The following is a 16,617-nucleotide window of genomic DNA, read 5'->3' as shown; positions in this document are numbered from 1 at the left end:
GCACGTCACACAGTACTCGTTTGGGTTGACTGGTCCCATACAGAACCTCTCCATGTTGCCTAATGTTTTCCTAACGTCAAACTCGTCACGTAGTTCACTTTTATCTCATAATCATTTCTGAGAGGTAACAGAATTGCATGACAACCTGCAGAGCTAGTTTCGTCAATATTAACACACATACTTGATGTGACTCATAAACCGAACGAGTTACTTTCCGACGTTATTTTAGATATGCAAGTGCCAGTCAAAAACTCGCGGCGACGGCAATATGCAAACCAATTCGCTAGTTAACACCGGTCTTGTTGTGCGTGTTTCAAGCTCAAGAGCATCTCTAAGCAGAAAATGGTCAACAGCAACATTCACACGGTTTCGTACTGCTCAAGTGCTACACTAAAACGGTATGTTTCTTTTTCAGAATTGGAAAAACACGACCGTGAGAGGAATCAAACACGCAATCTTCGGATCCGAAGTCCGACGCCTTATCCATTTTTTTTCTTTTTTTTTCTTTTTTTTTGCCTCCTGGGTGAGACCCAGGTATCCTAGCCACTTTTTTTATGTTTTTTCCGAACCATTTTTTTTCTTCTGTTTTGTAAAATGCGGTAAACAATCATGGAGAGTAAAAGTGGGCAGGGGTCGTGGAATCCGAGGCCTGGCCACAATGTCTCCCACCGTAACTGTCACCATGTCACCCTACCTCTTCTGCGAAATAAAGAAAAAAACTGCGGCTTGACTCCGCCGCCGGTAACAGAAAAACAGAAAATAATCGGAAGACGAAATGGTGCTTCTAAACGCAGTGTAAATTAATTATGTCCATTTCATATTTATGCAGGAGAATAGGGAAATCCGTGCATTTTGCACCGCATGATTGCATCTCGCTCCTCAATCAATGTAAATAATTGATGAACAAAATAAATTAAAATTCTTCTACCGTTGGTCTCTCTATCGTATCTTCTGTTATAATTAAAAAAAACTAGGAAATGCAGTTTCCTGAAAGGCATCCGCCAATGAGACGTAACGCGCTACATCAAACGAGCTGTTATTTTCTGAATCCGACGAATTATCAAGATGACACACTCGTAAAGTCGTCCCCGCACTAACGTCTTTTGTCTTCACTCTGGGCGGCCGATTGGAGGGTGGAATCCACCATGTCGAAAAATGGCTGTAAGCACTCCATCCTATACTGGCTGTGAAATGATTGTGTGGCTTAAAAAGTTTGCAAAATTAGCTTTATAGCTGTTAGTCTTCTGCAGTCGGTGGTGCTGTATCATTAAATACAGAAGAAAGTCTTCTTTACTCGTTTCGTTCAGATTGAAAAGATAGTAAACTGTGTGGCCTTTAAGCCAGTTTACTGAATTTCGTTTGGTCTGCGGGTAAGGCACCACCTCCGGAGTGAGGAAGTCGGCTGGCGTTATGGTGGCAGGGCATGTTCTAGTGATGCTTGCCAACAACTGTCTTATGACCGTCCAAACATCTCGCACTGTTTCGCAGACAAATCTGTGTTCCTCGCTATCTTGTACCCGGCATATGTTGCATAAGGGTGAATCGGCCAGATGAATGGAATGGAGCCTGGCATTCGTTGCTATTTTACGGTTCACCGTTAGATACCAAGACGCTCGCACGTGAGACGGTAAATGTCGTGAATGAATATTATCCCAAATGACCCGCCAATTGTGAGCTGGATATTTCTCTTCGATGTTATTCCGGGATGTGAACTCGATCAAAGTCTTATACAATTGCTTCACCACCGTTATTTCCTTCTCCGGAATTCTTTGTCGAGCATAACTATATTCCAAAAGGAAGTATTTTAAATGGTAAAGGTCGTGTGGAATATGATGTACATCAATCGGGGGGTTGAGGTCCGCCGGTGATATTTCGTTGAGCAGGTGAGCAGTGAGACAATGTGGAGATTTTGTCCACACCTTATACATACTGCTTAGATAGAGCGCCTGTGCCTTCTTATAAACATCAGTGAGGTTTAATCCGCCCTTCCGAGTAGGGAGCGTCAACGTAACAAATTTAACTTTGAAGATATTGCCTCTGGTCCCGAAATGGCCAAGAGCGGACAGCATTCTATTCGCAATGCCACTGGGAAGAGGCAACACTTTGGCTACATAGTTGATCTTCGAGACGATATAGGTGTTGACCAGTTCAACTTTTTGGAGAGCATTCAGTTGCCTCATACTATGCTGTTGTACACATGCCCTTACCTTGTGAAGTAAATCTCTATAATTTACAGCAATGGTATTCTGTATCTTCCGGCGAAACTCAAGTCCTAAGCACTTTATACTGGTAAGTTCCCGTAATCGGGCAAGGTTGGGGAAATGTATTCCCCGTCCGACATTCATGATTCTAGATTTTTGCCAGTTCACCTTCGCCCCTGATGCCGCCGCATATCGTTGAAGTATTTCAAGTGAGGACCTCACTTCTTGCGCGTTCACGACAAGAAAGCCGACATCATCTGCGTACGCACGGCACACAATCTTCTGTCTATTGATTTCCAATCCCTGCAAACGTTCAGTTAGCGTAGCAAGCAGAGGTTCTATGACGATGGCAAAGAGAGCCATCGACATCGGACAGCCTTGCCTCACCGAACACGCGATATCAATCGCACCACTGAGGCGACCATTAATTTGGATTCGCGAAGTACTATTACGGATCATATTGTCGATTACTTGCGTGAACTGGTGCGGAAATCCCAATTCTCGCATGACGTGGAAAAGGAATCGGTGGCTCACTCTGTCGAATGCTTTTTCAAAGTCTATCATTAAGAGGGCGCATTTTAATTTGCAGGCCTCCGCTACGGCTATCACATCTCTGTAATCCGTGAGCGTGTGGTAAATAGATCTATTTCTACCAACACTCGTTTGATACTGTCCTGTGATTGTGGACATGACATTTTTGAGCCGTTGGCTGAGGACACGGGCGAATAGTTTATAATCACTATTTAACAACGTGAGAGGTCTTAAGTTTGTTGGGTTGTCACTGCACGTGGTCTTGGGCAGTAAAACAACAATTCCCTGTCGAAATTCCTGCGGAATAACGTTACATGGGCTCATGAGTTCGTTACAGAGTGCAACTAGTTTCGATTTCATCTGCGGCCAGAAGGTTTGATATACTTCTGCAGGTAGGCCGTCCGAACCTGGAGATTTATTTTTCGGACTCAGTAGGATAATGTCTGTTAATTCATCTTCTGTCACCTCTCTAATAACCTGTTTGCCTCTGTGGGGCCGAGTCACCGTGATAAATTTGTCGTAAAATCCGCAAACACGGTATCATCTGTTATTTTATTGGACATCAGGTCTCGATAGTACTCTTCAATCGCACTCAAGATTGCACTTTGTTTAGTAACTATGGCACCGGTGCTGGTTCGGATCTGTGTAAGGATTTTCCGACGGCCTCGTCGACTTTCACGTAACATGTGATACATGGCAGCCTCTTTTTCTTGCACCGTCGTAGGAACTCGCGCCCGAACTTGAAAACCTTCCAACTGTTTCCGTTGCAGCGTTAAAATTTTTGCCTGAATTCTTTTGATCTGTGCAAAATTGCCGATATCGGTCGCGTCAAATTTATGTAACTCCCGAAGACACTGAAAATAAAATTCCATCGACCGTTTGTGCCACTGATTTTTCTGACGGGAGTAAATCATTAAAGTTTTCCTAATTTGAGGTTTGGCGCATTGGAGCCACCACTCGATCGCGGAGTTGTAGGAATTGAATTTACGTTCACAGACCGTCCAGGTGGACAGGAAGGCTTCTCGACATGCAGTATCTTGCAAATGTGCAATGTTGAACTTCCATAACCCTCGACTCCGGTAGGTTTCCTGTTGTTTCATGTTGACGGTACAGATATAGGCAGCATGGTCGGAAAATACAGTAGGCCATATTTCGGTGTGTAGCAGGTGTTGCTTTAAATTACACGATATGTAAATTCTATCTAACCTACTTGCCGAATGACTGGTAAAATGTGTAAAACCCACTGCCATTCCGTGCGTGGACGTCCTGGTGTCAGTTAAGCAGAGTTCTTGAATGATATGTTCTAATTCAACACACCGATTAAAGTGCGGAGTTTGATCTATTTGACTAAGCACACAATTGCCGCCAAAAATGACATCAGTGTAGTTGGTCCCGAAGAGGGGAAGGATCTCGTGTCGGAAAAATTCTGCACGGCGTTGCCTATTACTGGACCCAGAAGGTGCGTAAATATTAATCAGTCTGATGTTATTGACAGTTACTGCTATCCCTCTGCCGGTCACAAGTTTTGCCTTACAATTGGCAATGATCCCTTCTTTTAAGAGTAATGCCGTTCCAAGTTCGAAACCGTTGCCAGGGTTTATGAACGCGTTATACCCGGCTATGTGGTCTAACTCGATATCACTCACTTCCTGAAGCATTGCTATATCTATGTCAGCTGCGTATAACAAGTCTTGTAAGTTTTTCAGATTCAAATCGCTACGTATCTTATTGATATTGAGAGTCATGATCTTGTAGGCCTGCAAGGTGGTCATTGATGTTCCGTACGAAAGGAGTAGACGTTAGGATACGTCAGCTAGCTGTCAATTGGAGGCTCTGACAGTTTCGGTCGTTTGAGTAGCCATGGCAACGTGGACTTTGCTTCCATCAACTACTGAGAGAGAGGGCAAGGAGCCAGTCTCGGGTGTTGACTCCTCCTGCATCTCTACATCATCTTTATTCGTTTCACACTCGTCTGCCCAATTAGGAGAGGAAAGGGCGCCTACTGGTTCAGGAAACGTTGGATTCGTATCCGGTGGCTCAGTGTTCTGAATCGGCATCTCATCTTGTCTGCTGTCGGACGTCGCGGGCGGCTTCGACACGGAGTTGTCAGATCGTGGTGCGTTACGTGAGCGCGAAGTCGAGGCGACAGCGTCAGCTGGTCCTTCTTTTAAATTCTGGCCGATTAATTTTGCCTTTCCCCGCAAGCTCGGTGCTGTATCTTCCGCACCTTGATGAGCCATCCTCCGTTTTTTATTTTTCTTCGGAGATCTATTACCGCGTATTACTGCGTCAGAGTTCGGCATCGTTTCAGTCACTTGTTCGGACATGGTAGCAGGAGCCAGGGACACCTCCGTTAACTCAGCACCCTGTATGGGTTGTTCTACCACCATATCACTGGTCCTGTTAGTGTCATGGGTTTCAGAAACAGCCATCCCGGACGTGACTGGAGTGTCCGGTGATGCTACATTAACTGCGAGACTGGGTCCGGCAGGTGGATCACGAATCGGTTGTATTGCCGGCTCACCGCGAGCAACCGACACGTACGATGCCGGTAATGTTGACATTGCGGGAGGGCGAACACTTTCTCCGGTTGGAAGTTGAATTACACGACGCTGTAAACATTCCGCACGCACATGTCCCGTCGAGTTACATCTAGCACATGTCCTAGGTTGGCCATCATACATTACGACTGCACGGTACCCACAAACCGTGACGTACGACGGAATGTGTCGTTGCAAGTCTACTTTAAGCTGCCTGACGCCATTCAACAAAGGATATTTATGAACCGGAGACCAACGTTCAGCAAAGTTACTCAAAACTTTGCCATATGGCGATATCGCAACATTTATCTGATCGGCTGGTACCTCAAAGGGTAGTTCAAAAATGCGAATTGTTCGAAGTCCAAGCCCTGCGTGGGAAACAGTAACTACACCCACATTGCCATCACTATGCTTAAACTTCAAACCGGAACTGAAGGAGTCAACTATTTTGTCACAAAAATCGGCATCTCTCATCTTGATATAAACTATGCTAGACAAAATCGACAAATGTATACCAACAATCTGATCGATTCCAATTTTCATCACGTCTTCGATGAAATCCTCGATTTCGAAAGAGGTTGGTCGAGCAAATGAATTATCGAAAGTTAACTTCAAAGTATCTATCCTCATAGCTTATGTCATCACTGATTCATCAACATCATTCCTCACACGCAAGAATAACCGCTGCTAGCGAGCGACTTACCCCGCAGAAGTAAACAAGCCAGCCACAGCGCTGCGCACAGACAACCGCACGCCACGGCCGCTGCAGGCAGACTGCTGTCCATTAGGCCACACGGTCACTGACAAACAAGTGTAACTTATATACGACTCATCTCAAAACGCTCACACCACTGAGGAGTTGTGTTTTCGTTCTACAAAGACGCTGCCCCTTGCCCTTACCCACCCATTTGATACATTCAACCTGCTACGAGACCTACCAAATATAGACTGGGAAACTAGACCACACACTTTGTGCATTCGGAAGTGTAAGACAGGGCGTCACTCGCCGCATTTGCTACGATGGCCATTTGCTACTTCTGCAGAAGTGGCGGCGGCGACGACGACGACGACGACGACGACGACGAAAGGCTCTGAGATATGTGAGAAATACATCTATAAAATATATTTCAGACTGTCCCGTCCAACCTTATGCTGTACCGCTTTGGCAAATGCTTTATCTGCGTCATTCGCCTTAATCACATCTGAGAGTAATTCTTAATAAAACGCCTCTCGCTAATTGTTCGTCATCCCAGATACTGTTTGCTATAATGCCACGACGCGCAACTGATATCCAAAATTTGTCTGCCTCCTGTGAGGATCGAACTCACGACCCCTGGTTTACTAGACCAGTGCTCTGCCACTGAGCTAAAGAGGCGCGGACTACAGGTACTATTGAGTACTTCGTCCTTACGGTAGTCTGGATCATCAGACTTCAGCTGACAACACTTCATATTACCGTCTAATATTTGCAGCTATAGCGACCCATTACTGCCTGGCTACACATCTGACACCTAAACGATGTTCTCTCCAAATAACACCACTTGCGTTTCAGAACATGTCTTTCACACATGTCTACAAAATCACCTTCACCTTCAAATACAGTTTCCTTGCGACTGACGGAGACGTAGGCAAAGTTTAAAGTTGCTATTTCCATTGCATCACGTTAATCAGAAAAACGATAATTTACATCTGCAGTGGAACAAACTTCCGTTCCGCCCAGCGTGGGGCTCGAACCCACGACCCTGAGATTAAGAGCCTCATGCTCTACCAACTGAGCTACCCGCGGTGCCTCGGTGAATACTTGCCGGTTCGCACGTCACAGAGTACTCGTTTGGGTTGATTGGTCCCATACAGAACCTCTCCATGTTGCCTAATGTTTTCCTAACGTCACACTCGTCACGTAGTTCACTTTTATTTCATAATCATTTCTGAGAGGTAACAGATTTGCATGACAACCTGCAGAGCTAGTTTCGTCAAAATTAACACACATACTTGATGTGACTCATAAGCCGAACGAGTTACTTTCCGATGTTATTTTAGACGTGCAAGTGCCAGTCAAAAACTCGCGGCGACGGCAATATGCAAACCGATTCGCTAGTTAACACCGGTCTTGTTGTGCGTGTTTCATGTTCAAGAGCATCTCCAAGCAGAAAATGGTCAACAGCAACATTCACACGGTTTCGTACTGCTCAAGTGCTACACAAAAACGGTATGTTTCTTTTTCAGATCTGGAAAAACACGACCGTGAGAGGAATCAAACACGCAATCTTCGGATACGAAGTCCGACGCCTTATCCATTAGGCCACACGGTCACTGAGAAACAAGTGTAACTTATATACGACTCATCTCAAAACGCTCACACCACTGAGGAGTTGTGTTTTCTTTCCACACAGACGCTGCCCCTTGCTCTTTCCCACCCATTTGATACATTCAACCTGCTACGAGACCTACCAAATATAGACTGGGAAACTAAACCACACACTTTGTGCATTCGGAAATGTAAGGCAGGGCGTCCCTCGCCGCATTTGCTACGATGTCCATTTGCTACTTCTGCAGAAGTGGCGGCGGCGACGACGACGACGACGACGACGACGACGACGACGACAACCGCGGAAGGCTCTGAGATATGTGAGAAATACATCTATAAAATATATTTCAGACTGTCCCATCCCACCTTATGCTGTACCGCTTTGGCAAATGCTTTATCTGCGCCATTCGCCTTAATCACATCTGAGAGTAATTCTTAATAAAACGCCTCTCGCTAATTGTTCGTCATCCCAGATACTGTTTGCTATAAGGCCAAGACGCGCAACTGATATCCAAAATTCGTCTGCCTACTGTGAGGATCGAACTCACGACCCCTGGTTTACTAGACCAGTGCTCAGCCACTGAGCTAAAGAGGCGCGGCCTACCGGTACTTTTGAGTATTTCGTCCTTACGGTCGTCTGGATCATCAGACCTCAGCTGACAACACTTCATATTACCGTCTAATATTTGCAGCTATGGCAACCCATTACTGCTTGGCTACACATCTGACACGTAAACGAAGTGCTCTCAAAATAACACCACTTGCATTTCAGAACATGTCTTTCACACATGTCTACAAAATCACCTTCACCTTCGAATACAGTTTCCTTGCGACTGACGGAGACGTAGGCAAAGTTTAAAGTTGCTATTTCCATTACATCACGTTAATCAGAAGAACGGTAATTTACATCTACAGAGTAACAAAATTCCGTTCCGCCCAGCGTGGGGATCGAACCCACGACCCTGAGATTAAGAGCCGCATGCTCCACCGACTGAGATAGCCGCGCTGCCTCGGTGAATACGTGCCGGTTAGCACGTCACACAGTACTCGTTTGGGTTGATTGGTCCCATACAGAACCTCTCCATGTTGCCTAATGTTTTCCTAACGTCACACTCGTCACGTAGTTCACTTTTATTGCACAATCATTTCTGAGAGGTAACAGAATTGCATGACAACCTGCAGAGCTAGTTTCGTCAAAATTAACACACACACTTGATGTGACTCATAAGGAGAACGAGTTACTTTCCGATGTTATTTTAGACGTGCAGGTGTCAGTCAAAAACTCGAGGCGACAGCAATATGCAAACCATTTCGCTAGTTAACACCGGTCTTGTTGTGCGTGTTTCAAGCTCAAGAGCATCTCTAAGCAGAAAATGGTCAACAGCAACATTCACACGGTTTCTTACTGCTCAAGTGCTAAACTAAAACGGTATGTTTCTTTTTCAGATCTGGAAAAACACGACCGTGAGAGGAATCAAACACGCAAAAAGACGACAACCAATCCCACGGCCAGAGTCAAGGAATTCAATGTCAGTAATAGGAATACCTTCTCGAAAGAAAAGAGCAGTTCCTGTTGAATTCTCCGTCGCGACATTAAAAACAGTTTGAAATCCAGGTAGAGAGAGATCAGAAAACAATACTTCCTGCAAAAATACTACGTCCGCACAGGAGTCGTAGAGAAACTGCCGCAAAGAGGCAATGCGAACGTCGGACTCAGTACGGTTAACATTTAAGGTAAGAAAGGTGTATGCTTGAACCATGGAGAGAAAAGCGAGGGAAGAAATCACCTACACCGACGCATCAACATCACAGTCCATAGCAGGGGAGACGGAGGCATCCGATGGAGGGGGACTGCTACCCCCTTCCGTGGATCCCTTACGTTTCGGTTTTTTACGAACAGCATTGACGTTCGGCTGAACGCGCAACTTGCGTCGGCTGACGGGCAAGGAAGCGGCAGCCGCCGATGACGTAGGAGGGTCAAGTTCTGTATCCGACAACACCCGCGCCGGTCCACAGTCAGGGTCCGGGGTCGCGGGGGAAACATCCGACGAAACGGACTGGTCTACACCAGTATTAGCTTCCGGAAAACATGGACTACACGGAGGCGAAACGTGAGCAGGAAGCTCAGAAACTGCTAAGTTGGAAGGAAGCGGAGCAGCTCCGCTGGCAGAGGTGTGGGGCAGCGAAGCAGGATGTTGTTGCGACTCAACTTGTTGTGACAACGAAGTCAGTTCGGAAGGCGGCGCCAACAGGCCCGACCGACGAGCCGACTCGAGAGAAGCTGTGTCGGAAGCCGGAGGGGCGTCAGCAGCCGCTACCGGAACAGCTACTTCAGGAGAACAGGGAGCATCTACACTACTCTGTGGCTCGGAGGATGTCGGTCTCTCGGATTGGGGCATCTCGGGGAGATCCTCATCCGTACTATTTCCATCTTGTGCGCGACGCCGTTTATTATTAAAAAGCGGCACACCCACCTGAGGAACCGACGGAACAACATCAGATTTGGCACGCAAAGGAGGAAATTCTGTGTCAGGGGCGTGCACAACCTGCGGCTGGGCGCTACTACCACTGGACTGTTCGACACCAAGAGCAGAACCACCTGCAACGAGGTCAGCGACCGTTAACTTGCGACGCTGTTCGAGAGAATTTTTTAACACAAAAACCCTCCGCGGACAGTTGGTACGCACGTGGCCACTCTCATTACACAAAAAACAGGTGCCAACCTGACCACTATATGTTACATGGACACGATATCCACCGATCTGCAGGTGCGAGGGAATATTCTGCTTCACGTGCATTTCGACGGAACGAATGCCACTGTAACACTGCAGGCGATGTTGACTGGACCAGCGTTCAAGGCGAATACTCTTAACATCACTATACTTGAGTAAACCTTCCTTAAGATACACATTATCCACCTCCGGCGGAAGGTAGTAAACACGAACACTGGTGTACGTAATGGAAGCATTTGAAAGCAGTACGGTACTGACAGAATCATCCCGATGCCGAAAGAGAACCTGATGACCAAATTTGGAAATAATTTTACCAACTGAAGGGGGCCCATAAATTTAACAAAGAAAACATAGAGTTCTATATCAAAATATGCAGTGTGCATCTGATCCGAATTAATGCCAAAGGTATCTACTAACCAATCATGAATCTCAAGGGAACTAGGTTGCACATGGCGGGTGGACTTGTCGAAAGCCAAACTAACTGTAGCCTGACGAGGAATAACCTGAGACGACATTTTCAAAAACTACGCGGTCTAAACCGCTACACAAAAAACACTGAAATACACACAGAAAGTAACACAAGGAACGAAACAACGACGGAGAAAAACTTACAGAAGGTACAACACTACACGTAAACAAACGATATCCCATTATACGTAACGCTACGGCGGAGCGGAAGACTAGGCACGTCCACACTGCACGGCGTCTGAAGCGGAACTGCCACTGAGATAAAGAGGCGCGGCCAAGCGGTACTTTTGAGTACTTCATCCTTACTGTCGTCTGGATCATCAGACTTCAGCTGACAACACTTCATATTACCGTCTAATATTTGCAGCTATGGCGACCCATTACTGCTTGGCTACACATCTGACACGTAAACGAAGTGTTCTCCAAATAACACCACTTGCATTTCAGAACATGTCTTTCACACATGTCTACAAAATCACCTTCACCTTCAAATACAGTTTCCTCGCGACTGACGGAGACGTAGGCTAAGTCTAAAGTTGCTATTTCCATTACATCACGTTAATCAGAAAAACGGTAATTTACATCTGCAGAGAAACAAAATTCCGTTCCGCCCAGCGTGGGGCTCGAACCCACGACCCTGGGATTAAGAGCTTTATGCTCTACCGACTGAGCTACCCGCGCTGCCTCGGTGAATACGTGCCGGTTAGCACGTCACACAGTACTCGTTTGGGTTGATTGGTCCCATACAGAACCTCTCCATGTTGCCTAATGTTTTCCTAACGTCACACTCGTTACGTAGTTCACTTTTGTTTCATAATCATTTCTGTGAGGTAACAGAATTGCATGACAACCTGCAGAGCTAGTTTCGTCAAAATTAACACACATACTTGATGTGACTCATAAGCCGAACGGGTTACTTTCCGACGTTATTTTAGATGTGCAAGTGCCAGTCAAAAACACGCGGCGACGGCAATATGCAAACCATTTCGCTAGTTAACACCGGTCTTGTTGTGCGTGTTTCAAGCTCAAGAGCATCTCCAAGCAGAAAATGGTCAACAGCAACATTCACACGGTTTCGTACTGCTCAAGTGCTACACTAAAACGGTATGTTTCTTTTTCAGATCTGGAAAAACATGACCGAGAGAGGAATCAAACACGCAATCTTCGGATACGAAGTCCGACGACTTATCCATTAGGCCACACGGTCATTGACAAACAAGTGGAACTTATATACGACTCATCTCAAAACGCTCACACCACTGAGGAGTTGTGTTTTCGTTCTACACAGACGCTGCCCCTTGCTCTTTCCCACCCATTTGATACATTCAACCTGCTACGAGACATACCAAATATAGACTGGGAAACTAAACCACACACTTTGTGCATTCGGAAATGTAAGGCAGGGCGTCCCTCGCCGCATTTGCTACGATGTCCATTTGCTACTTCTGCAGAAGTGACGACGACGACGACGACGACGACAACCGCGGAAGGCTCTGAGATATGTGAGAAATACATCTATAAAATATAATTCAGACTGTCCCATCCCACCTTATGCTGTACCGCTTTGGCAAATGCTTTATCTGCGCCATTCGCCTTAATCACATCTCAGAGTAATTCTTAATAAAACGCCTCTCGCTAATTGTTAGTCATCCCAGATACTGTTTGCTATAAGGCCACGACGCGCAACTGATATCCAAAATTCGTCTGCCTCCTGTGAGGATCGAACTCACGACCCCTGGTTTACTAGACCAGTGCTCTGCCACTGAGCTAAAGAGGCGCGGCCTAGCGGTACTTTTGCGTACTTCATCCTTACGGTCGTCTGGATCATCAGACTTCAGCTGACAACACTTCATATTACCGTCTAATATTTGCAGCTATGGCGACCCATTACTGCTTGGCTACACATCTGACACGTAAACGAAGTGCTCTCTAAATAACACCACTTGCATTTCAGAACATGTCTTTCACACATGTCTACAAAATCACCTTCACCTTCAAATACAGTTCGTAGCGACTGACGGAGACGTAGGCAAAGTTTAAAGTTGCTATTTCCATTACATCACGTTAATCAGAAAAACGGTAAGTTACATTTGCAGAGAAACAAAATTCCGTTCCTCCCCACGTGGCGATCGAACCCACGACCCTGGGATAAAGAGCTTTATGTACTACCGACTGAGCTAGCCGCGCTGCCTCGGTGAGTATATGCCGGTTAGCACGTTACACAGTACTCGATTGGGTTGATTGGTCCCATACAGAACCTCCCCATGTTGCCTAATGTTTTCCTAACGTCACACTCGTCACGTAGTTCACTTTTATTTCATAATCATTTCTGAGAGGTAACAGAATTGCATGACAACCTGCAGAGCTAGTTTCGTCAAAATTAACACACATACTTGATGTGACTCATAAGCCGAACGAGTTACTTTCCGACGTTATTTTAGATGTGCAAGTGCCAGTCAAAAACACGCGGCGACGGCAATATGCAAACCAATTCGCTAGTTAACACCGGTCTTGTTGTGCGTGTTTTAAGCTGAAGAGCATCTCCAAGCAGAAAATGGTCAACAGCAACATTCACACGGTTTCGTACTGCTCAAGTGCTACACTAAAACGGTATGTTTCTTTTTCAGATCTGGAAAAACACGACCGAGAGAGGAATCAAACACGCAATCTTCGGATACGAAGTCCGACGCCTTATCCATTAGGCCACACGGTCACTGACAAACAAGTGGAACTTATATACGACTCATCTCAAAACGCTCACACCACTGAGGAGTTGTGTTTTCGTTCTACACAGACGCTGCCCCTTGCTCTTTCCCACCCATTTGATACATTCAACCTGCTACGAGACCTACCAAATATAGACAGGGAAACTAAACCACACACTTTGTGCATTCGGAAATGTAAGGCAGGGCGTCCCTCGCCGCATTTGCTACGATGTCCATTTGCTACTTCTGCAGAAGTGGCGGCGGCGGCGACGACGACGACGACGACGACGACGACGACGACGACGACGACGACGACGACGACGACGACGTCGACGACGACGACGACGACGACGACGACGACGACGACGACGACGACGACAACCGCGGAAGGCTCTGAGATATGTGAGAAATACATCTATAAAATATATTTCAGACTGTCCCATCCCACCTTATGCTGTACCGCTTTGGCAAATGCTTTATCTGCGCCATTCGCCTTAATCACATCTGAGAGTAATTCTTAATAAAACGCCTCTCGCTAATTGTTAGTCATCCCAGATACTGTTTGCTATAAGGCCACGACGCGCAACTGATATCCAAAATTCGTCTGCCTCCTGTGAGGATCGAACTCACGACCCCTGGTTTACTAGACCAGTGCTCTGCCACTGAGCTAAAGAGGCGCGGCCTAGCGGTACTTTTGCGTACTTCATCCTTACGGTCGTCTGGATCATCAGACTTCAGCTGACAACACTTCATATTACCGTCTAATATTTGCAGCTATGGCGGCCCATTACTGCTTGGCTACACATCTGACACGTAAGCGAAGTGCTCTCCAAATAACACCACTTGCATTTCAGAACATGTCTTTCACACATGTCTACAAAATCACCTTCACCTTCAAATACAGTGTCCTTGCGACTGACGGAGACGTAGGCAAAGTTTAAAGTTGCTATTTCCATTACATCACGTTAATCAGAAAAACGGTAAGTTACATCTGCAGAGGAACAAAATTCCGTTCCTCCCCACGTGGGGCTCGAACCCACGACCCTGGGATTAAGAGCCCTATGTTCTACCAACTGAGCTAGCCGCGCTGCCTCGGTGAGTGTATGCCGGTTAGCTCGTCACACAGTACTCGTTTGGGTTGATTGGTCCCATGCAGAACCTCCCCATGTTGCCTAATGTTTTCCTAACGTCACACTCGTCACGTAGTTCACTTTTATTTCATAATCATTTCTGAGAGGTAACAGAATTGCATGACAACCTGCAGAACCAGTTTCGTCAAAACTAACACACATACTTGATGAGACTCATAAGCCGAACGAGTTACTTTCCGACGTTATTTTAGATGTGCAAGTGCCAGTCAAAAACACGCGGCGACGGCAATATGCAAACCAATTCGCTAGTTAATACCGGTCTTGTTGTGCGTGTTTTAAGCTGAAGAACATCTCCAAGCAGAAAATGGTCAACAGCAACATTCACACGGTTTCGTACTGCTCAAGTGCTACACTAAAACGGTATGTTTCTTTTTCAGATCTGGAAAAACACGACCGAGAGAGGAATCAAACACGCAATCTTCGGATACGAAGTCCGACGCCTTATCCATTAGGCCACACGGTCACTGACAAACAAGTGGAACTTATATACGACTCATCTCAAAACGCTCACACCACTGAGGAGTTGTGTTTTCGTTCTACACAGACGCTGCCCCTTGCTCTTTCCCACCCATTTGATACATTCAACCTGCTACGAGACCTACCAAATATAGACTGGGAAACTAAACCACACACTTTGTGCATTCGGAAATGTAAGGCAGGGCGTCCCTCGCCGCATTTGCTACGATGTCCATTTGCTACTTCTGCAGAAGTGGCGCCGGCGGCGACGACGACGACGACGACGACGACGACAACGACAACCGCGGAAGGCTCTGAGATATGTGAGAAATACATCTATAAAATATATTTCAGACTGTCCCATCCCACCTTATGCTCTACCGCTTTGGCAAATGCTTTATCTGCGCCATTCGCCTTAATCACATCTGAGAGTAATTCTTAATAAAACGCCTCTCGCTAATTGTTAGTCATCCCAGATACTGTTTGCTATAAGGCCACGACGCGCAACTGATATCCAAAATCCGTCTGCCTCCTGTGAGGATCGAACTCACGACCCCTGGTTTACTAGACCAGTGCTCTGCCACTGAGCTAAAGAGGCGCGGCCTAGCGGTACTTTTGCGTACTTCATCCTTACGGTCGTCTGGATCATCAGACTTCAGCTGACAACACTTCATATTACCGTCTAATATTTGCAGCTATGGCGACCCATTACTGCTTGCCTACACATCTGACACGTAAAGGAAGTGCTCTCCAAATAACACCACTTGCATTTCAGAACATGTCTTTCACACATGTCTACAAAATCACCTTCACCTTCAAATACAGTTTCGTAGCGACTGACGGAGACGTAGGCAAAGTTTAAAGTTGCTATTTCCATTACATCACGTTAATCAGAAAAACGGTAAGTTACATCTGCAGAGGAACAAAATTCCGTTCCTCCCCACGTGGGGCTCGAACCCACGACCCTGGGATTAAGAGCCTTATGTTCTACCGACTGAGCTAGCCGCGCTGCCTCGGTGAGTATATGCCGGTTAGCACGTCACACAGTACTCGTTTGGGTTGATTGGTCCCATACAGAACCTCCCCATGTTGCCTAATGTTTTCCTAACGTCACACTCGTCACGTAGTTCACTTTTATTTCATAATCATTTCTGAGAGGTAACAGAATTGCATGACAACCTGCAGAGCTAGTTTCGTCAAAATTAACACACATACTTGATGTGACTCATAAGCCGAACGAGTTACTTTCCGACGTTATTTTAGATGTGCAAGTGCCAGTCAAAAACACGCGGCGACGGCAATATGCAAACCAATTCGCTAGTTAACACCGGTCTTGTTGTGCGTGTTTTAAGCTGAAGAGCATCTCCAAGCAGAAAATGGTCAACAGCAACATTCACACGGTTTCGTACTGCTCAAGTGCTACACTAAAACGGTATGTTTCTTTTTCAGATCTGGAAAAACACGACCGAGAGAGGTATCAAACACGCAATCTTCGGATACGAAGTCCGACGCCTTATCCATTAGG

The 16,617-nt window shown here is 46.1% G+C and overlaps 6 non-coding genes across 6 annotated transcripts; all 6 read right to left on the bottom strand.

Annotated features, from left to right (window-relative positions):
- Positions 1–6,575: 6,575 nt before the first annotated feature.
- Positions 6,576–6,647, bottom strand: Trnat-agu (transfer RNA threonine (anticodon AGU)). Its single transcript has one exon. It is a non-coding gene; the product is annotated as a tRNA-Thr (tRNA).
- Positions 6,648–6,985: 338 nt separating this feature from the next.
- On the bottom strand, positions 6,986–7,059 carry Trnak-cuu (transfer RNA lysine (anticodon CUU)). Its single transcript has one exon. It is a non-coding gene; the product is annotated as a tRNA-Lys (tRNA).
- A 1,044-nt stretch (positions 7,060–8,103) lies between these two features.
- On the bottom strand, positions 8,104–8,175 carry Trnat-agu (transfer RNA threonine (anticodon AGU)). Its single transcript has one exon. It is a non-coding gene; the product is annotated as a tRNA-Thr (tRNA).
- A 4,310-nt stretch (positions 8,176–12,485) lies between these two features.
- On the bottom strand, positions 12,486–12,557 carry Trnat-agu (transfer RNA threonine (anticodon AGU)). Its single transcript has one exon. It is a non-coding gene; the product is annotated as a tRNA-Thr (tRNA).
- A 1,533-nt stretch (positions 12,558–14,090) lies between these two features.
- On the bottom strand, positions 14,091–14,162 carry Trnat-agu (transfer RNA threonine (anticodon AGU)). The gene has a single exon. It is a non-coding gene; the product is annotated as a tRNA-Thr (tRNA).
- Positions 14,163–15,618: 1,456 nt separating this feature from the next.
- Positions 15,619–15,690, bottom strand: Trnat-agu (transfer RNA threonine (anticodon AGU)). Its single transcript has one exon. It is a non-coding gene; the product is annotated as a tRNA-Thr (tRNA).
- Positions 15,691–16,617: the final 927 nt, after the last annotated feature.

The sequence above is a fragment of the Schistocerca gregaria genome, chromosome 4, assembly GCF_023897955.1.
Source record: "Schistocerca gregaria isolate iqSchGreg1 chromosome 4, iqSchGreg1.2, whole genome shotgun sequence".
Classification (NCBI taxonomy): Eukaryota; Metazoa; Arthropoda; class Insecta; order Orthoptera; family Acrididae; genus Schistocerca; species Schistocerca gregaria.
This window is presented reverse-complemented; position numbering and strand designations above follow the sequence as displayed.